The following is a 22,633-nucleotide window of genomic DNA, read 5'->3' as shown; positions in this document are numbered from 1 at the left end:
CCAGTAGGGATATTTTGCCTTCGGTAAGGATTAATTATATCTAAGTTAGAATCAAGTTCAAGCTACTGTTTTATTATTACAGAGAAAAAGGAAATCAGTTTTAAAAAGTTTTTTTGCCTTCCCATAATACTGAGATTTTTGGATAACTGGTTTCTGGATAATGGATCTCATAATTGTTTATATGAAGGAGCCTACATAAAGCTATTCACTTTTTCTAAAGGATCATATGGAAAAAAACAGTTCAGTTCCACACATACCTGCTCACTTATAACAATACTTATAGATGTAGGGCTAAAGTGATTTTAAAAGATTGCTCATTGTAAGAGTTCCTATTGTTTATTTGCAGTATCTCAACTTTTAAAAGCACCAGAAAAGCCAAACATTAAACAAGCACGTAATGCTATGCTAATATATACATGAGCAAATTTATAGTTACTAGGCAACTAATGGAACCACATGGTAGAACCTAGAGATCTGTAAAAATGAAAAGACAGAAAAAGCAAATACATGTGTGTATTTATATACAAGATAATATGTATTACCCAGCTATATGGGTGAGCTCAAAGGAGTGTTACTAGTCACGTTATAGTGGCAGATGTATCTGTGTATGAGAATCACCCAAATTCATGCACATTAAAGGAAAACTATACCCCAGGAAAAAATAATTTATATATCAGTAAATAATGCTCTTTTGCATCTTTTACCTTGGGCCACCATTTTGTGATGGGATCACCCGACAGGAAATAATGCAGCTCTAACTGTAACAGGAAGAAGTGAGGAAGCAAAAGACAGAACTCTGTCCATTAATTGGCTGATGTGACCGTGCATATGTGCCTTGGTTTGTTTGTGGGCCCCGTGAATCGTATGATCCCAGGAGTAGGTCCTTCATTTTTAAAATAGCAATTTTGTATTTAGGAGTACCCAATAGCACATACTACTAAAAAAAGACATTTGTTTGAAAATGGTTTATTGAGATGAAGCATGGTTTCCCATAGGAGCTGGTTTATGCAATATATTTCTATAGACACCTACATTGTTTGGGAGTATAGTTTTCCTTTGATGACTCAAGCAGTTCAAAATCAGACTGCTAGATGGAGTTGTAGCGTTCTTCAACTTTAATCCAATTTAATATCTCACAAACAGGATTCTGTGAAAGTGTGATCTAATCCATTCTTACTTCCCGACTCTGTACAATGTAATTAAATAAATCCAACCTACATGACCATTGTACATGAGCCCTAAAGAAAGACAAGGATACACAATTGCTGTCCCTGCAATGAACACTGGTGTGCCAGGTGTGTCAATAAGCATTACTCTATTTGTATAAATAAATACATTTTCACAGCTGTATTTTGGTCACAAACCAATAAAATACATAAGAGATTTTTCATTCTGTAGCTCCTCTGCTGCCACTAGTTTCATATAAAGTTGGATCACTTATACATTACTGGCTGGCCACAACCTTCATCACCTCCAACAAGCCTCTTGTGTGCGTATCCTTTACAAGAACCAGAAAGGGGCATGACTATGTAGTCCACAGGATGAGATAATTTCATTTAGGAAGGGACAACTCAGTCTCATAATTTCAAGTGAGACATGCTATTACAGGTATGGGATTGGAACTTGGGGTTTTCCCGATACAGGGATCATTCTGTAATTTGCATCACCATGCCAAATACCTGCTTAAAACATTAGAAAACCCAACTATATTGTTTTTGTACCAACATGGATTAGCAGCTTTGGAAATTAGTAAAAAGTAAGGTTTTTGTTTAAATATGTAATAGCATTTAAAGATGACTGAGGGAGAGGTAAGTAAGGTTTCAGAATGCAGAAAGAAAACTAAGGATAGTTTGTTATAAAAGGTGGTAGACTTCTGGTTGACCTTCTTTTAGATATCAAGAACAAATAATATTGAGAAATAGCAGAAAACCCCAAGCATTGCAACCACCGAATCCACTTAAACATTACCAGAAAAAGCAACAACAATGATTCTTCTGGACATTTAATAGCTGCATAACTACAGGGGAAGGGGGGGGGGGTTGCCCCTCAGGCCCGCCAGAAACAACAAACTGAATGGAAGTGCACATGTGGATCCAATCAGAAAATGTGTGTATGCACTTATATTTGCCCATTTGTATGTGTTAGTTACCCCTCCCATATAGATTGTAAGCTCTACGGGGCAGGGACCTCCATCCTCTTGTGTTTCTGACTCTTATTGCAACTGTACCTTGTATTTATTTGTATTTATTGTTGTACTTTGTATTTATCCATTATCTTTAACCCCCTGTTTGTATTAATGTATTCTACTGTACAGCGCTGCGTACATAAGTAGCGCTTTATAAATAAAGATATACATACATATGTAAAGGGAGAGGGGGGGGCGGGTGCACAATTGTACCTGAGCCCGCCCAGGGATCGGTATGTTATTGGCGTTTAGTATAAATGTTTCATGAACAACATTAGTCACCTACCTTAAACAACATGCCCTGCACTTAACTGGATTAAGACACATCAGATTACTAGGATAGTTATGAAAGTATACTTAAAACATAATTAAATTGCATTTTTGTGTAATATTTATTACATCTGCCTGCACTGAAATTCATATTCTATCCATGATTTTTTTAGGGATGAACACCATACTGTTGGAAGGATATGACAGTTTACTGATGAGTATTTACTAGTAGTAATGGTGAGTCTAAAATAAATAGATTTGCCATGTCATCCACATAGCTTCAGAGCTGTCAACTTACTGCTCATTGTCATAAGGGGATACTGTGGTGCACGCAAAAAAAATTTTTTACGCTAGGCGGAAGTGACATGACATGCGGGCCTGCGCTTCCAAAAGCGACATAATGCGCAAAATGTGCAAAAGCTACACCAAAGCCAAAAATCTATATCCATGCATGCGCAGTTCACTCAGGAGCACGCCAGACTCTCTAAAAAGATTTGCTATTGGGAGACGGGAGCCCGTGGGAAATCCACCAAAAATCATTTAACTCCTGAAAAAAAAGGGGGGTCGACAACTCTGTAGCTTCTTCAGTTCACTGTTAAATAAGGCATATCATGACCTGGATGAATGAACTTTCATAGTTTACTGATCAGTTATCAAGTTGCTGCAAGTAAATTTGAAATAAAGTTGTGGAGTGTTTTGATTGTGTTACTTAGAGTATCAAGGGATATTAAAAGACAGGGTTAGTCTTGGGGGTTCAGGGCCCACTGGGGCTTCTGCCTCTGCACCCCGCGACCTTCACATACCTTCCCACAGGGCCCCCCACCTGTCCACCCAGTCTGACCCTTGCAGCTTGATGCTTGCAGCTTGATGCTGCACTAGTTAAGCAATAGATCTTAAATAGAGTACTGAAATTCTATAGCCACCAAAAACCAACAAACAAAAAAAATTTACAATGTAAATATACCTAGTAAGGGACTTCAGCACAAAGTATCACACAGTATCACAGCAGTACCTGAGGGTAAAAGCACAACTGTAAACATCATTTCAAGCAACTTTGCCATATACATGTTCCTGCACCCAGGCATATTCCATGCTTTCAATTGCAGGCACGGGTAGGAGGATTTTAAAGTAGTGGGTCTCACTTGCATTCCCACGTGTCTATGACAGAACCAAACCTATTGCAAATTAAACATCTTCTTTTATATAATGTGCAGGGGGGCCTGGGAGCCCACAGATATCACATGGGCCATTCTTAGAAATCTCTACTAGAACTTTCCACAGAAAACATTGATTCATTGTGGCTTGCAGATTCATACATGTTGCAAAAAAAACAACAACATTTTTTTCAAAATAATAAACCAAAAAGTTCATAATGTTAATGATACACTATGAAATTTGTTCCCAAATGGCACAATAGAAAGCTAAAGCTGGCTATCAGTAGTCCACTGGATTAGAGTATTTTTCTGGTGGTTGGCATAGGAGGAGGTGTAAAGAATTAACATCTCACACTTAAAATCTTACTTAACAAAGTACTGTATCACAGTCTTATACAGTATTCTGAACTATTTTAATAAACACATACAGTATGTTCAATCTTAACTGCATAGTCAGTCAAGCCATAAAACCATATTTTTGAGGAAAACCTTAATACATCTGGATTATTTCTGCACCTCACATAGTATTTAGTGTTCTCTACCGATAAAAGAGTATTGCTATACAAAATGTACCCTTCAACACTAAGCAATTACAGAGGTTATTGGATTATATCAGAGCTGCTGATTTATGCCAGGGGCCAGCAAGCTTTGGAACATCCTAAATCTACTATTTAGAGGTTGGTCATAAAGCTCTGCAGCTCTGACAAATAAAAATGATAATAGAAAGTGAGCTGAAAAACTTAATGGTGTGTGCTACATAGCAAGAATTTCTGCCAGCTAGAAGAGAAATGCATTGTATGGGGCTTAGCATTTAACCATATCACCAATGAGAGGGGAGCTAAGGGCTATATTTTAGCATCATGCACTGACAGGAAAGTGAATCCCTTTCTCAGCAGATGGCAGAAATCAATAGCAGAGACAAGGGTTACAGACCTACAGTATGAACATACAGTATGTACCAACGCACTTATAGCATTTAGTTCTTTCCAGGCTCTGCCATTTTCACTTTCAGCAAGCCTTTACCCCTTTTAGAAGTGCAAACTTTTAGCTCTACTGCAGACTCATTTTAAATCCACATCTTATAATGTATTCTTAACAATAAATCAGAATCCAAACTTCAAGGCTATAATGTAACCAGTGCAGCATGCATCTAAATCAATTGCAAATTAGCCATGCGAGTGTAGATTTAATTTACATTTGGTTTTAATTTAAATTAACTGGAACTTCATTACCTAACCCCATATAATTTGGGGGATTATGATTCTGTCCTGTATTTTTTCAAAAATCTAATTCCTCTTTACTGTAAATGGCAACATAAAAAAGGCTCACATATGCCCAGATTGGATCATTGTTAATGTACTCAGTTGAAACCTCTGCATATACTGCCACAGTTTCTGGAGAAATCCCAGTATCTCTGTTATCTTGTGGCATCTCTAGATAGTTAAAATTTGCAGTTTAATTGGAGTAGAAACTGGCATGCTTTTATTTTATTTTTTTTAATCTACACTCCTACAACTCCCAGTATGCTCCAATAGCCAAGCATGATGCAGCATTAGCTCAACAGCACATGCAATTTGCATTTAGTGTCCTCACCTGAGTTTGGGATTTGCAACTGCACTTCTGGAAACGCATCCTCCAGTGGCTCATTAGCAATTAATTAATGGCCAACACATTGCTATACAAAAGAAAATATGCTCTGTGGCATACATATAATATAGATGCAAGTTATCCTTGATATATATATAAATTTAGTATATGCCTACTTTTAAAGGGCTGATGTGAATATGCTACTCTACCTGAGAACTAATAGGGTTCATATACTATTGGTCAATGTTGCTATTTTCAGATGTTTATATTTCCAAACAGCAGCCTGCCCCTTATTAGTGCATCTAGCCATAAGGGTTTTCTGACTATGCGCAATGCATTTGACTACTGGCATTAAATAAGTTAATTGGTCTCAGTTGTTCCTGTGGGTTGTATCCACAAGGAAAAGTAACATCAACACATGCATGAGGTTAAATACATTGGAGTGCATCACTTAGCAGCTAACTATATCAAAAGTAGGAACACGGAGGGCTGCAGCTCAGCAGTGCAGGGATTAATTACTGTGTATTGAAAGATACACCACCCCCAATATGATTTAGCAGCTGATATAACCCCTTCAAATCTATTAAAGAGAGTTCATTGTGTATTTTTATACTGTAATACCAGTATTAGGCATCTTTCAAATGTAAGGCTATTTAAAGGTGAATGCCTAGTGAATGTTATTAATACACTCACAGGTATTATCGTTGCTAGTGCTATGAGAATGTGCACTGACGGACTTCTCCCTTCTGGGCTGGAAAAGTGTATCATTACCTAGAGTAACTCATCTATTAGTTTTTTCAGGTACAGAATTTATAAACATTCTTGTAAGCTACTACAGCCACCCCCTGTAAAAATTTTGCACTGGCCAGTGTATATGACATGGTAACTGCATTTGTCCCATGAAAAAGTAATGAATTAAAACAGAACTCACTGTTAAATAGAGCTCACACCAGTGCTCACATCTCCTGGATTCATCTAGTTTGGTGCTTCTCTATGAATAACATCACAGTGGCTGCAAAATTGTTTCTGACCTGAACATATACGTATCAATAAGAAAAGCCATAAGCTTGCCATTGACTGGTTAAAGAGCCTGCTTCTAACTTCCTAGCAACCAATCACTTTGCAGGAATAGGTATGTGTTCTCAGTCCCAACACAGTAAACCACAAAGTTCTTTAATATTACTTTACACCTGAAATAAAAATATTTAAATAGAAATAAATCTGTATATATGCTATGTTAACCAATTTCCTAATTTCTTCTAATAACTGGAACATCCCAACACTCTTAGCTAACTCTAGGGCAGTCCTGCAAGCCAACAAGAAAAAGGATTGCCTATACTGTGCTAATTAAAAACTGCTTCCACAAAGTGTGATGAAAACCCTTCCCTGAAGCTTGTGAGTCAGATTTATGTCAATGTTAGTTTACTACCATTAATCTGACACACCAGACTCAGTAAAAGATTCCTGTTAGGGCAATGGCAGGCAGAACAAATTCCAGTTCTGCAGGATGGCAGCAAAACTCTTGTAATTGCCTGGACCTTGCTAGTGCTCATGTGAGGCAGGCAATTATTGCTCAGAAATCATGCAGGCTACTGAGAAGGCGCCAAATTATTCCATTCCATGTCATTGCCTTTAGGGCTCAAACAGACAAGGGTTTTTTCCTGTGTTCCCCTGTGGTGGCATTCAAAATATGCTTCATTCCACCTGCATTCAGTGCTTACATGTGCCTGCATGAGTAAAGCCCCATAAGAAAAATTGGTATGCCTTTTGCCCTGTGAACCTTTGTTGTGGAATGAAGGAGAACTCCACTGCAGGGGAACACAGGACAAAATGCTCATCTGTACGAGCCCTTAGGCTAATGCCACACGAGCCGTAGGGCAGATATTTTTGGCAAGCGGAAAAGCGATTGCTGAAAATTCTGCCCTACGCCTCCTACATGTGCCTGCACCCGAATGAATGGAATACGCTCGGGTGCAGGCACATGTAGGAGGCGTAAGGGCGGAATTTTCAGCAATCCGCCCTACGTCTCGTGTGGCATTAGCCTTAAACTGTGTGGTAGCAGCTTGTTTTGTCAGCCCAGCAATTTTTGTTGCTTTGTCCTGCTTTGCATATACAACCTACCTAAACATGCAAGAAATTATGTTTATAGCATTGACTTTCCAGGCACCACTCCTCCCCCAAAGTAGGTGGAGATTAGGAGGTTCTAGGTACTGACCCAGATAGCTGCTTTTCTGTCATTCTGCAAAATATCAGTGTTAGACTGGCTTACCCAGGGCTCACAGAAAAGCTGATCCCAAGGACCCACACAGCAGCCTAATTCCCCCACTGCCCCCACCATGCACACTGCCACTGCCATAAAGCCTGCCATCATTCCCCAAGTATATAGTTGAGCCTAGGGTGGCAGGGCTCACTGGATATGTCCCACCTTGGTTGGCCAAACTAAATTTTGCTCCTAATGTGATTTTAGAACAGCCCTGTACAAGTATTTCAGGGGTGGCATGCATCATATCATATAAATAGGGGGAAAAAACTTCTTGATCAGTACAGTACTTAATAATAACTAGTGTCATGTCTCCAGCATATGATAACTCTATACTTATTTTTCATTAGTCCTTTACAGTGAACTCCCTCAGTCCCTCTGCTGGCCATTTGGTGAATCCGCAATTTTCAGTGTTACATCTGACCCCATCTGGCTACCATACTCCCTACATGTGACCCAGCACAGGGCCTTGTGGGAACTCAGACTCCATTTGTAGCTATGGGTGTGATAGAAGCACACATTTTTTCACCATCTTCCCTATGGAAGCATTACTATTAAGCAAATGGGCTTAAGTCTACATTAAACCACCACTGCAACTGCCAGCATCTCAAATACCCTGCTGCACACATATTTTGTGCCAGCATAGGTATTTATGTTGCAGTCATGTACCTATGCATATACATGTTTATATCATATTGTGTATCATTACACTCATTTAATATTTTCTTTATTTATGTCTAGTGATGAGCGAATCTGTTCCGTTTCGCTTCTCCGAAAAATTCGCGAATCTTTGAAAAGATCCGCGAAACGGCGAAAAATTCGCGAAGCGGCTATTATTTTGTCGCGCGGCTATTATTTTGTCGCGCACGGCTCTTGTTTTGTCGCGCGGCTCTTGTTTTGTCGCACGGCTCTTGTTTCGTCGTGCGGCTCTTGTTTCGTCGCCCGCGGCTCTTGTTTCGTCGCGCGGCTCTTGTTTCGTCGCGCGGCTCTTGTTTCGTCGCGCGGCTCTTGTTTCGTCGCCCGCAGCTATTATTTTGTCGCACGGCTCTTGTTTCGTCGCCCGCGGCTCTTGTTTAGTCGCGCGGCTCTTGTTTCGTCGCCCGCGGCTCTTGTTTCGTCGCGCGGCTCTTGTTTCATCGCCCGCGACTATTCTTTTTTGACGCCGCGACAATTTTTGGACGTGCGGCGAATTTTTCCGCGGCAAAATTTTTCATCCGTTTCGCGAAACAATCCGCCAATGGCGAAACGCGGAAATTCGCCGCGAATCCATGCCTGGCAAAACTTTTCGCCCATCACTATTTATGTCACAATTTCACCTCTTGGCTATTATTCCAGTTAATTCTACAGACTTTAGTCTCCTTGTTTTATGTGGATTTCAAGCATGGGTGTTTGCAGAAATTTTTCTAAGGAGGGGAGGGGGGGGACAAAGAGGCAAAAGTATTATACAAATTACTTGTACCAATTAGTGATGAGTGAACCTGTCCCGTTTTGCTTCACCGGAAAATTAACGAAACTACATAAAAATTTGTGAAATGCAGATGCCGCACAAGGTTTTTGACACGCATGTTTTTTTTGCCATGACAGTGACATTTTCTAATGTGACTGTGCCTATTTTGATGAGCCAATGTTGAAATTTCTCTGCAAATCCATGCCTGGCGAAAAAATTCACAATGTTAATAACAGCTCTTTTATAATATATAAATTAGTAACAGTTGCTTATGACAAATTCAATAACAGTTGTTCACTAGTGATGAGCGAATCTGTCCCGTTTCACTTCACCGAAAAATTCACGAACCTTTCAAAAGATTCGCGAAACGGTGAAATTGTCGCGCACGGCTATTCTTTTGTCGCCCGGCTATTCTTTTGTCGCCCGCGACAATTTTTGGACGTGCAAATTTTTCCACGGCAAAGTGGAAATTCGCCGCGAATCCAGGCCTGGCGAAACATATCGCCCATCACTGTTGTTCACAATAACTAGCCAGTATTTTACTGAATATTGTACCCTAGAGAGTTCTAGCTAAAGCTAGATACATGCACAGATATATCCCATCGGACAAGGACTGCATTGCAGACCTGTCATCCCCAGGAGTCATCCCCCCGGGTAATCATATGGCACGTGTAGCGTGCCGCTGATATGACATCATTGCGCATGCACAAAATTGGCGTGATGTCACAGAATGTTCACTGTGCATGCATAGTGAGCATTCGGTGATTTAAAAACCTGTTGGGAGACTGGCAGGTGGGTGAGATGTAGTGTTCTGGCTATTATGTTATACATCTGCCCACTCCAGCCTTTATAGATTACATTTTTGCATAACTAACATCATTAGAAATAGATTTTATTTTGCGCAGTCCGTCTGTTTTAACCAGTTTAATTTTTACAATAGAGGCCCAAGATTTATTGCAGCACACTTAAGCAGGCTGAACCAGGAGTGCTTTATGACTCAGCAACGTGCCAGCAACATCAACAACAAGCCGCATGTGTACCACAGAGCACTGAGCAAAGTGGTCCTGCTTACAGCAACACTTATACCAGCCAGCTATCCAAGTCTGCAGGTAACCCTAAAACTGGCACTTATGCCATGCTAAAGGGGTATGTTACTTACCAAACAGCCTCCAGATAGGTATGATTACACACCACTCACTTACTATTATGCTTGTCCACCCACATATTCTGGTGCCAACCAAGTCACTTTGGACTTTGCAATGTTCTTTGCACGATGTAAGTTAGTCACAAAAAAACTTTTTTAATGACTTTCCTGAAGGCTACAGAGCATGGTGGTTTTCCTTTCAAAATGCTTTTATAGACTTTGCCCTTTCATATAGTGAAGAGAAAGATGTCTTAATTAAGTACCTAGGAACTAAGTATGCAGAGCATACCAAAAGGATCAGGGTGATCGAAATAAACCCCATACAGACTGGTCTCAAAATGATCTGGCACAGGATTATTGAGTGCTACGGCTCAGAAGAGGTAATAGAAAATGCACTTTTTCAAAGAATTGCTGATTTCCATAAAGCTTAGGGTGTAAATTGTTGAACTTCAAGTAGCTAAATCTGAAGGGGGCCAGGTCTTGCATTGCTCAACACAGCCAGAGGTGCTAACCCTATAGTGCAAATGTTACCCTATAACTTGCAAGAGTGGTAGATGAAACATTGGTCTAAATTTTAAGTGGTGTGCAATGTCTTTACTCCCTTCACTGTAAATGGACTTTGTATACCTAAAAGTTAATATGACAAATTACCTCACTTTTGATCTTTGTCTGCCCCATGTCACCTCTACAGTGCTTAACACTCTCAAAGCATAAGTAACAGTGTTCCAAATGAATTGTTCCTGTCTAGATTCTTCACACAGATCAGCTGACCCTTAAAAGGAGGAGGCAACGGACAAATACCCTGGTAAGAAGTAGTGTTCTTTTCTCACCCTCCAAAGACTTCTCCTCTTTATTCCATAATGAATACTGCTCCAAGCTCATAAAACTCGGCAACCACTCCTCATCTGATTTTTTTGCAGTTTTGTGAAATGGGATAAATTTGCTTATCACTATTCATAACTCTGCTCCACTTTACATCTCTGAACTTATCTTCAGATATATATCAGATATATATATAGATTGTAAGCTCTACGGGGCAGGGACCTCCTTCATCTTGTGTTTCTGACTCTTATTGCAACTGTACCTTGTATTTATTTGTATTTATTGTTGTACTTTGTATTTATCCATTATCTTTAACCCCCTGTTTTGTATTAATGAATTCTACTGTACAGCGCTGCGTACATAAGAAGCGCTTTATAAATAAAGATATACATACATACATAGTCATCAAAATGCTTGTTACTCTCCTCTACTGACCTGTTCCGCAACAACTCTCTAATTGCCTCCTCACACACTTGTATTCAAGACTTTGCAAAGGCTGCACCCTTTCTATTATTATTAATAATAATAATAATAATAGACAGTTTATAACAGAACTGTATATTATCAACTATATGAATAACTCACAAATACATTCTAAAAGAACGTAAATTTTTTTTTTTTACTGTTGCTGCAAATATATTCCACAGCTGGCTTATGAGCTAACATCAAGCTGCTGATGTTCCAACAAAGGTTCACAGGGACAACACACTTTTATTAAGTGTTAGTAGAGCGGAAAAGCTATGCATACATTTCCTCACTGTCCCAAGAGACAAGGACAGAGTGATGCTGTTAAAATGTAGGCCAAAATATGTGTGTCGCTATGTTTGCAAACCGGCCTAAAAAACATAAGCTTACAATTCTGAAAATGCTAAATGCCTGAGGAACATAACCTGGGAGGCTATGGATAAAGTAATTTCCCAATGTATAATGCGGCTTTTCAAATGGTCCTTTGTATGGGTATAAATTCTATTATCTGAAACCTTCTAATCTAGAAATGCTAAAATATGACATTTGCATGGTGTCTAATTAACAGAAACTTTTTACCTGATGTTAACTAAGCTAGCACAAATATATGTTGATGGCAAATGTTGCTGTTGTGGTTTCATGATATTTAAACGTGATTTAGTAGCCCTTTTAGCATTGTGATCCACTGTACAGAATGAAGCATTATTGGAAAAATCCTAGGTCCCAAGTATTTCAGAAAATAGATCTTATACCTGTCCCTGTAAGCAATTAAGTAAGGGAAATATAGTCACATAATTCCACCTTGAAAATCACCATAATGAAATAAGTTTGGCTGGTGGGATTGGGAAAGGAAAAGTCTTGACGAAATCTTGGGCAGAAAAACAGTAACATGAGACAGAATTAAGGAAAAAAAATACTAAAAACAATGCTTTGCTCCATTAGTTGAAAATATTCCAGTCTCAGGCCGAAGCACCGGGGTCGTACCTACTCCATTAATCCATGGCAGGTGTAGGACAGATTGCAGGGAGGATTCACTTACAATTTAATATGGTTGCGGGAAAGGGGTGTGGGGGCAGGTGACAGTGGATGTTAAGAAAAAAGGTTAATACATGCTGAAATGTTATTATTTTGGTCATAAAGTGTATATAATATGCAATATTTGCTCAGGATATTTTCCATTATAAGAAATAGGCACATTTTGCAGATACATTTTAGATGAAACATAACAAAAAAACCCTTCTTTATACGGTATGTTTTCTACCACCAATGTATGTAGATATCTTAGGTAGAGCAAGAGGCTGTTTCCTAACTATGGCAACACACATGCAATTAGTTGTGTATAACGGTCTCCTGTGAGTTTACTCTTATGTATGTTCAAGCTCATAGTTTAGAGTTTGTTTCTACAAATCATAATTTCAGTCCCACTTCACAATACGTCTAGGATTAAGAATAATGCTCCTACAAGGCCAGACAAGAAATACACAATGTAAAAGTAGCCATTTTTAAAAGGGACAATGCTTACCAAAGTGCTCACTGAGAAAATCATCCTGCATTTTTAGCAGATATCAGTTTGCATGTTTTCATATAAGACTTACAGTATATCTGTGCCTCAGAGAGTACATCAGAAAGCAACAAAAGTAACATAGAAGTAAAAAAAAAATCTAAGAGCAGGGTGTTTGCCTATTGATGTACAAAGGCAATGGTCACTAACATTGTAAGACAGACATAAAACAGTAGGAGTAAGCAATGTTCATGTGCAAGTGCCACACAGCCTGCATTTATTTGAGTGCCCCTCGTGGCTTACATATTTGTTTATTGTGTCTATGTGTTGTTTGAACATCATGATTAACAAGTAGTGATGAGTGAAAAATTTGCGAAACGCCGAAAATGCTGCGTGTCAAAAAAAATGTTTTTTGACGCACATCATCTTTTTTGACACTTGCAACTTTGTTTTTGTTGTGTGGCAAATTTTTCCACGGCAAATTCTTGCACCCGTTTTGCAAAAAAATCTGCCAATGGCGAAATTCGCCGCAAATTCATGACTGGCGAAAAATTATTTTATTTTATCCCAACTAAGATATAATTAATCATTATTGGAGGCAAAACAATCCTATTGGGTTTAATTAATGTTTAGGTAGACTTAAGGTATGAAGATCCAAATTATGGAAAGACCCCTTATCCAGAAAACCCTCGGTCCCAAGCATTCTGGATAATGGGTCCAATACCTGCACGTACCACAGCACCAGAGCAGGTGAATTTTTATTCTCTGCTGTTAAAACCAACACATTTTCTAAACGGTTCACTACAAAAGAAAGCACATATATTTTCTTTTAATAATAAAAATGAAGATGAACTAAAAAAAAAATTCAAAAACAATTCATTCTTTTCAGATTTTCATCTTACTTTATGACCTGCCAGCTTGCTCTCAGACTCTGAGCATTTATCTGTGACCTCTATTGTATTCGTATAAGAGGAATGATAATGGAAAAACTGTAAAATATGGCATTTACCCCAAAAGATACATGTTTTTGAAATGGGTAATTCAGAAAGCTACAGTACATTAAACACACAGCACGTGCCTCCTGACTTGTTCATCAATACAAATCTTGAAAAGAAACATATCATGCTATAAAAAGAGACAGACGATAGGAAAATCTCCCAGGTATTTGCATGATGTCCTCCAGAGCACAAAACAGCCAACTAAAATGGTAATGAGTCTTAGATGTAATTTAGAGTAATGGTAATTAAATGCGTATGTATTCTTCACCCATTCCATTGGAGGTTTGTTAAATAAGAATAACAGTAAAAAGATTCAATAATAATAAAATCAAAACAATCACAGCTATTATGACACATACAAAATAAATAGATATTTATAAAGAAGCCGTCTAAATGAAAATGTAAAATTAATCAAAAGGAAAAATTATACTTACTTATATTTAAATACTTATAGTTATTCATTTTCATTATTTATGAGATCAGATTAGGGGGCCATTAAATTAACACATTGTTACTCAGGGGGCATTAACTTACCATCTGCATTGTACAATGTACAATTCCAGACATGTCTGCCAGGTTTTACCCACTATGCAGCATTACCCCCAATAATTCCAGTGTCATTGCTGTCAGCTGGGGAAGCTGTGCATGAGGCTGTTGCGGCCATTAGGCTAATGCCACACGAGGCGTAGGGCTGAAATTTTCGGCAAGTGGATAAACGCTTGCTGAAAATTCAGCCCTACGCCTCCTACTTGTGCCTGCACCCGAATGAATGGGATACGCTCGGGTGCAGGCACATGTAGCCGATATACGCATGAAAACGCGAGACTTTGCATTCTCTCGCGTTTTCATGCGTATATCGGCTACATGTGCCTGCACCTGAGCGTATTCCATTCATTCATAACATCAAAATTTACCCAACTGCTCTTGAGTTTTGGTGCAAATGGAACACAATGCATAAAATTTTTTGGAAAAGTCTGGCTGGCATAACTTCCAGAGCTCATCAGCAAAATGATATGGGCAATTGCTTCTATTGACACAGCCTACACTGAAAATCCATGCAACTATATGGAACTACAAGAAGTGCCTTTTGTCAAAGTACCTTTAATAAGTAGTTTTTTTCTCAAAACTGACTCCAGCCAATTATGCAGCCCAGCAACTGCACTGCAATTGTTAATTGCCCTTTTAGTAGAGTACAGAGGTATAAAACTAGATTCAGCAATTCTCCTTTAGTGATGGGGGGGGGGGGGGGTGTTATTATTTACTTAATGTAAAACTGCATTGACTTGCTTATCCTGTGTTCTCTGTGGATTAGGGTCTCCAAGCACCTATGACCTTTGCTAGATGAACCTGCATATTAAATCCCTACCAGTTACCAAATCTTAAGCTTCACTGCTGAACAGATTCTGAAATTTAGGAAATTAGATAGCTGATACAGAGAAGCAAAACATTTGCAAAGTCTAATGAAAGTAGTTAAAATCAAATTAGTGGGGGTAATGGGTGAACAATAAATAACAGGAACTAAGAGGTTGAGGACTGCAGAGTTGTAAAGTATGAGTCTGTAAGGGTCTATGAAGGGTGTCCTATCCTCACTACGCGTTACCCTGAGGTAGTGTGTAGTTTGACGCAGCTAAACTCCTTCCTTCATCAATTCCCTGAAACAGATTGGTAGGCTTTAATTTATTAACAAAGGGAAAGGTGAAACTGGGGAATAGAAAAATGGCAGTGTTTTCTAAACAGCATAATATAAAATATTGCAAAGTGCATTAAACACTGTGTAAAGTATGAATAAACACTAACATGTACAAAAATATAAAAAAAAGAGAGGCATCCAGGTGGGAGTAAGGCCTAAATGCAGGGGCATTACTGATAGCAGTACCATGAGGCACAAAAAAGAAAATAACTTTTTGTAGACCCAGGGGCTAGGGTAGATAGTACCTACCAACGATGCTACCACAAGGCTGTATGGGGTAGGAATTCTGCAGATCAAATACTATAGCTATTAACTGCATAATAATGGCAGCTATTCTGTTTTTCCTGGATTACACATGGTCAAAGTATGGAAAATTAAAAAAGGACATTTCTAAAGGCAATCACATTAAAAACATTAACTAAACCAGTAGATAGCGCAATAAAACAACAAAACAGTGCTGGAGGTATAACAAAGGGTATTGAGGTGGCACAGGACAATTGCAGCAATTGCATCCCATCTGCCCATTAGATAAGTATGTGACTTCAAACAGAGGTCCTTCCTGATATTAGGAAGCAGAAACTTGGGCCACAGTGAAATTTTAATTTGCCAACCAAAAAAGGGAGAAAAGTCAAAGAAATCATGTAAAAGACTGATATGGGCAAATTCAGCCCAAGGAAGAAGTTTAAGCCTGTCATCCTAATTTTGAGAAACAAAACATTGTAGAAACTGTTCCAATAACTGATTGGTTTGATTCAGTTTGTCCACTGCTTTGGGGATTGTAAGCAGAGGAGAAATTTAACTGGATCCCCAAAAGTTTACAGAAAGTCTGCCAGAATTTTGACAAATTGGACTACAGTCAGAAATGATGAATGAGGGAATACCATGAAGTTGAAACATTTCTTTAAAAAAGATCTTGCCTAAAGCAGCATTTTTAGTGGAACAAAGTGAGCCATCTTATAATCTACCCTTGGATGTTGCTCTCAGTGCCCCCAAACCAGGTAGTTATTTTTTTAATTCCTGACTTGGTGACAAGTTTTGGTTGAATAAAAACAAGATGTACTACCAAATAAAGCCTCCTGTAAGCTGATAGTGTGCATAGTAGCTACCTAATAGCCAATCTTATTTGGCACCTCTATAAACTTTTATTATGCTCGTGTTGCTCTCCAAGTCTTTCTACATTTGACTGTGGCTCACGAGTAAGAAAGGTTGGGGACCCCTGCTTTTCACTAACCTCTGACTGCTCTACTAACTACCCTGATCCTGCTTTTCACTACCAGAGTGAACTATTACAAATCTATCCTGGCACTTAACCTACTGGAGTCTACCGCCGTTCCAGGCCTCCAGCACCACACCACAACCTGCAGCAAGTGGGTAGACCAAAAGAGACCCTTTCTATAAACTAGGGAAAGCTGACACCCATAGCCAAACACCAAACTGCTAAGGGACCTGCTCCCTCCTCCCAACTTTAATTTAGGATCAACTGTGGCTGGCCAAGAACTCTCCTGGGGAAACTAAAGAATAAAAGGTTTGTAAACCTTAAAGGAATTAACAGAATCTGCCATTACAATATCACTAGGAAGGGCATTCCCCAACCTCACTGCCCTCACCACCTACGCTGCTTCAAATGGAAGCTCCATTCCTCTAATCTAAAGGGGTGGCCTCTGGTGCGTTGATCGTTTTTATGGGAAAAAAGAACACCCCCTTTCTCCCTATAATCCACTCTAATGTATTTGTACAGAGTAATCATGTCCCCTCGCAAGCGCCTCTTTTCTAGAGAAAACAACCCCAACCTCGACAGTCTAACCTCATAGTTTAAATCTTCCATCCCCTTTACCAGTTTAAAGTGCAGATAGGAGCATAGGATTAGAGTGAGGTCATAAGGGAAAAGCTAAGGAGGCACATAGTCTACCTGTTAAGGAGATCCCAGTGTTACAAAGAGAACTTTCCAACAGTAACTATAGCTCTAATGAATAATGTACTCACTAGACCAAAATGTAGTAACCTGTACTGTCTGCTTGCAAATGCACAAAGCTTGTCAGATAAAATTGAAGAGCTGGAGTTGATTGCATGTACAGAAAATTATGATATATAGGTATATTATCACTATATTTTATATGTATGATATAATCACTGAGACATGGTAGGATGAAAGAATGTAGAGGGTTACACCCTTTTTGGAGGGGAAGAGAGATTAATTAGATTAGAGTAGATTTAAAAAGGCAGAAAAGTTTAACATTAAGCCAGAGTTAAGCCATGCAGAAAACGACCAAGGATAGCACAAGGGAGGGTTTGGATGGCCTATGAGTAGAGATTTTTCCAAGTGCCCCCAGCTAAACTACTTGTGCTCTGAAAAACTTCAGTCAGTTTTTACTGCTGCACTGCAAGTGAGTTTCCTTTCCCCTTGCAGCCTATCAGCAGAACAATGGGCAGGTAACAACGTAACAGCTCCCTGACAACTCTGCTGAAGGATTCAGCTGCCTGAACTGACAGCACCTCCATGATTCTTTGCTGCCGCCACTATTCTGCTTTGGGATAATGGCACTGCCAATACTGCCTCCCATTTACTTAGATTTGTTTCCCATGGGAAATCTGTGTCAAGGATAACACTTCCCCCCAAAATTCCTTTGCATTGGTGTCAGTGTGAATCTGTTTACAATCTAAAAGTCATGGGTGGCTTCAAGCATTTTTTTGGAAGCTAAAAAAAATGTGGAAAAACTACTCAAACACACATACACGCACACCCACACACATAGTATGCACTTGTGAATAAGAGAGCAATCGGCCAATTCCAAGAATAATGTCTTCAGATCCTAAATACATTATAAAGTGAGGGGCAGAAGTAGTGGCACCCAAAATACATTACATACAGTGAGATACAGAGGGTAGTGGCACCACAAATGCATTTAACACAATTAGAAAAATGTTTAAATAAAGTTAGCGGTAACCCTAAATACATTAAATACAATGAGAAGCAGTAGGCCCAAACACTTCAACATTTTTTCAAACAAAAAGAGGCAGTGAAAACTTTAGTTACCTGAAGCCTGGCAAAGTTTTCACTATTGCATAGATAAAAATGTCAGATATCATTTGCATTGCTTAAAAGTAGAAACCCTTAATATGAATGGACCAGTGGATATCATGGAATTTTGAAATGTTTAACCAAGAATAAAGCACTAAATAAAACAACATTTTGTTTGCAGATGGATAATACTTAATTTACATCCTTCTTTTACAAAATGAACTGAAATGTTTAGAGAAAGACGTAATGATAACTTTTGAATATTAATAAATGTAATTTTCACATCAGCCACAAGATAAAGCTGGTGTCATAGGTCATTGTTTTGCTGGTTGATGGCTTATAGACAAAGGGAAGAATGTAAAAAAAATCGCTAGTGTGTAAAATGGGGTTTTGCGATTGTTTAACGCTATTCACAATGTAATACTGTTAACTAAACAATTATTACATTCCGAATGATTAACAACTGCTTGGTTGGTCAAACTTTATCTCTAGTCACAGCTGCGTAAAGGGGGAATGCTTGGGCAAGTACTTCCCCTGTTCTATAGAGTACATCTCCCTGGGTATTGGCCTTAGTCAGTAGGGATCTGAACTGATTACTTTGCTTCCATGTACTTATCTGAGTGCCTGTTCAATTTTTTTGAATCTTTTCCTCTCTGCGAGCAATCCAATCCTATCTGTAGATTCTTAACAATAAGGGAGGGACTGCTGGAAGATGCCTAAAATAGTCACTATGTATTGGGCCAGTGGGAGCTGTTTGGTAGTGATAATCGAATCTGTCCTGTTTTGTCAACAAATTTGCAAAATTGATGAAAAATTCTCAAGATGCGGCTACTGCATGTCTTTTTTGATGCGCACATTCTTTTTAAATGTGACCTTGACTCTTTTTTTACGCGACTGCGACTTTTTTTGATATGGCTGCAACCTTTTTGGCCAACTTTTTGGAAACTTTTTCCTCATAGTGGGATGTTCCCAAATTTTATTCTGGTGCTCAGGAAACACAGGATAGGAAGAAATGTTTTGATCCAGTGTCAGCCCCCACGGCCCCCCTAGGGACCCCTGCCGGGCACCTAACCCCCTCCCTCAATGTAAAATGTATAGCTATGTGCGCTCATGGAAATGCTGTTATCGGCCCGGGGAGTGATGGTGCCCAGTCTGACTCCAATTGTCTATACTAATATTATTATGCTTATACTAATAATTTTTAGAAATATATGTTTTATCTACATGTGGCTTAACAGCAGCTACAAATAAGAAAACTCTGACAAAATGAATATTCTTGTAAACCAATCAAGCATACCCAGTCTAAGTTATGCAAACAAAATTTTATAAGACAATACCAAAGCTTACTTATACCATTTAAATCAGTAGTACACTTGTTATTTTTGTCTCTGTGACATGTACAGATCTGATAAGTTCACATCCCTGAAACGGAATGTGAAAAACTAAGTGCAAGAAAACTAATTAACACCTGCACAGCAAGCGATAAAAGTGGAAATTGCTAGCTGTATTTCTCTAATTTTATGTTTTACTTGCAGAGGAAAACAGTTAAATATGCAGCACATTTGTATTACATTTGTTTGTGCCTAATTTCATGTAACAATTCAGAATTTTTTGTCATGGTAGGGCTCATTAATGGGACAGAGTAAATAGTTACAAGATTGTGTTCTTGATGGCTACTTGGTGCAGAGAAAGCTTCTTGTAAGGAGGTCTAAACACATGGACAGGAAAAAAGGACAAGAAGCAGGTATAGGTAACATAGATATACATTTCAACCTTTCAGGAGGCCCATTGTGGAGCAGGGATGGCAGGACCATGCTGTCCAAATGATTTGATTGCAGGTTTGGGATGCTACACAAGGTGCCTGCATTCCCCAGATGTAATAAAAGGCACTAAGTTTGTCCAGGTGCAGTGACTGATAGTAATGTTTGCTTTTAAAGGGCCAGTAACACCTAAATTATCACACATACACATATATTTAACATGCCCAATTATCACCCATAAATGGTGCTACATTCGTATTTACAATATAGAGGTAGGAAGAGACATCCTCTCTATCTCCAACATGCACATTAATGATACTCACTTCCGGTTTGTGTTTCTTACCAGTGCATTAAGTATTCAATATTCAGTATTGTACCGGTAAGGTATCCGTTATTCGGAAACCTTTTATACAAAAAGTTCTGAATTACTGAATACTATATTCAAGCATATAAGGAAGAGTAGCAAGTAAAATAAGGGTAGACAGTTAAGCAACAGGGTTAAATTTAGCTTAATGTTAGGAGACATAGTAGAGGGAGAATTTAGAGGGTTGTGGGTAGTTAAGAGTAGTATTTGAGCATTGTTTGAGTCTGGTGGTTTTTCCAAGCTGGTAACTCCTATGTGCTGTCAGGAAAAGGCTCTAACTGCCAAGAATGTATCTAATATGTTCTGCGCACTTGGAACAGTAAATGCTGTCGGTGTAAAGCATCAGGCAACAAGCATGGGACATGATCACTGCAGAACTGACATTCAAGCAGCAGACACGATCAGATTGTGTGACTGGTTCTTGGAATGCTCCTTCCTCCCCCCAGCTCACTCTTGCCGCGCTACACTCTGCAGAAGAAGACCACCAGGACCACTCCTATGATGACAGTGTCCCTCCTGTTCTAGAATCAGTAAGTGGCTTTTATTTACTTACACTTACATATATTTACACACACCCAACACACATTTTAGTAAAATAGCTTTTTCTTTATTTTATTTTGCTCACTTTTGCATACTTTTATACACTTCTATACACATTTACACACTGTCAAAGAACTGTACACACAGGCATAAACAAACTAATAAAAGTAATAAAACTTTTTTTTATTTATTCATTTTACCCTTTTGTTTTTCACCTAAAAACTGTTTGACAGCATGACTATTGCATCGGGTATTTTGACTACTAATTCCACTGTCTGGTCATTTATTTTGTTATATGATTTATTTGCATAATTTTCTTTTTTTCATAATTTTATTGCATCTTTAGTTAGTTGCATTATAGTTTATAACATGTTTTGCAGTTTGGTAATTTGGAGTAGAAAGACATATTTACCCATGCTGGACTGGCAAAATGTGCACTTTTTAAAAATACATGGCTTTCTCGGGTTTCTGGGCACATTTTTTGATTGCTGATTTGGCAGCCAAGAAAAATCAAATGCACTTTTTGCATTTGAGGTGTCACATACAGTACTTTGGTATATCTATGCATATTTGGCATCAAACTGTAAGTAGACCTGTGTCATTCATATTTATCTTTGTATATAAGAATTTGTGCAAGATAAATGCAGCAACTTGCAACATTTTTAGATTTTCAGAAATTTCAAAACAATGTTTACCCATTTTGGATTCAGGGGAATGTGAACTTTCTAAAAATATATGGGTTTCTGGGGTTTTTGTACAGAGGATTAATGGCACGGGGTGCTGTGCAGGCAGGGTGCTTTGTTTGCAAAAGCTGAAGTGGCAGACAAAAAAATTCATATTCACAATTTTAATTTTACAGATGCAGTCATCAAGTTTTCGCATTTTATCTCACCATGTCCAGACACCATTTTTAAGTGTTAAACCCTGCCTCTAGATGGTGCTAGAATGCAAAGACTGCCCCAAACCATGTTTCACCTGGTGGAGAATTTTTTTTTCCTGTGTTAACTGGAAGAGACATAACGCAACAACATGGTAAAGAAACTTGGCTTCATCTGTAGGTCCCTACATGCCACACAGTTTTCTTCCTGTTCAGTTCCTCTCTTCCAATTCTGATTCAAACCACTCCCTGGTTGCTAAACAAAAAGCAAAATAACTGAAAAATCATAAAAAAAATTAAAAAATGAAGACCAATTACAAACTGACACAAAATATTACTGTTTACACCATATTGAGAGTTAATTTAAAGTTGAACAACCCCTTTAATTGTCAGCTGAGAAAATTCATATGTACTTTTTTTTATTTTGGAGTCCAGGCAGGCAACATACTTTGGTATAACTGTAAATATTAGGCATCAAACTGTTCAGTAGACCCCTGGTGTTCAGCAAATTGCAACATTTTTAGGAATTTTTTTAGTAATATCGTAAACT

The 22,633-nt window shown here is 38.6% G+C and overlaps 1 long non-coding RNA gene across 1 annotated transcript in view; it reads right to left on the bottom strand.

The window, feature by feature from the left end:
• Window positions 1-6,255, bottom strand: part of LOC108646168 — a 222,295-nt gene extending 216,040 nt beyond the window's left edge. Inside the window, exon 1 of the long non-coding RNA XR_001924213.2 lies at window positions 6,128-6,255. This is a non-coding gene — a long non-coding RNA (uncharacterized LOC108646168). The remainder of the gene's footprint in view (window positions 1-6,127) is intronic.
• Window positions 6,256-22,633: the final 16,378 nt, after the last annotated feature.

The sequence above is a fragment of the Xenopus tropicalis genome, chromosome 3 (genome assembly GCF_000004195.4).
Source record: "Xenopus tropicalis strain Nigerian chromosome 3, UCB_Xtro_10.0, whole genome shotgun sequence".
Lineage (NCBI taxonomy): Eukaryota > Metazoa > Chordata > Amphibia > Anura > Pipidae > Xenopus > Xenopus tropicalis.
The sequence above is the reverse complement of the archived record's forward strand: the minus strand, read 5'-3'. Positions and strand labels throughout refer to the sequence as shown.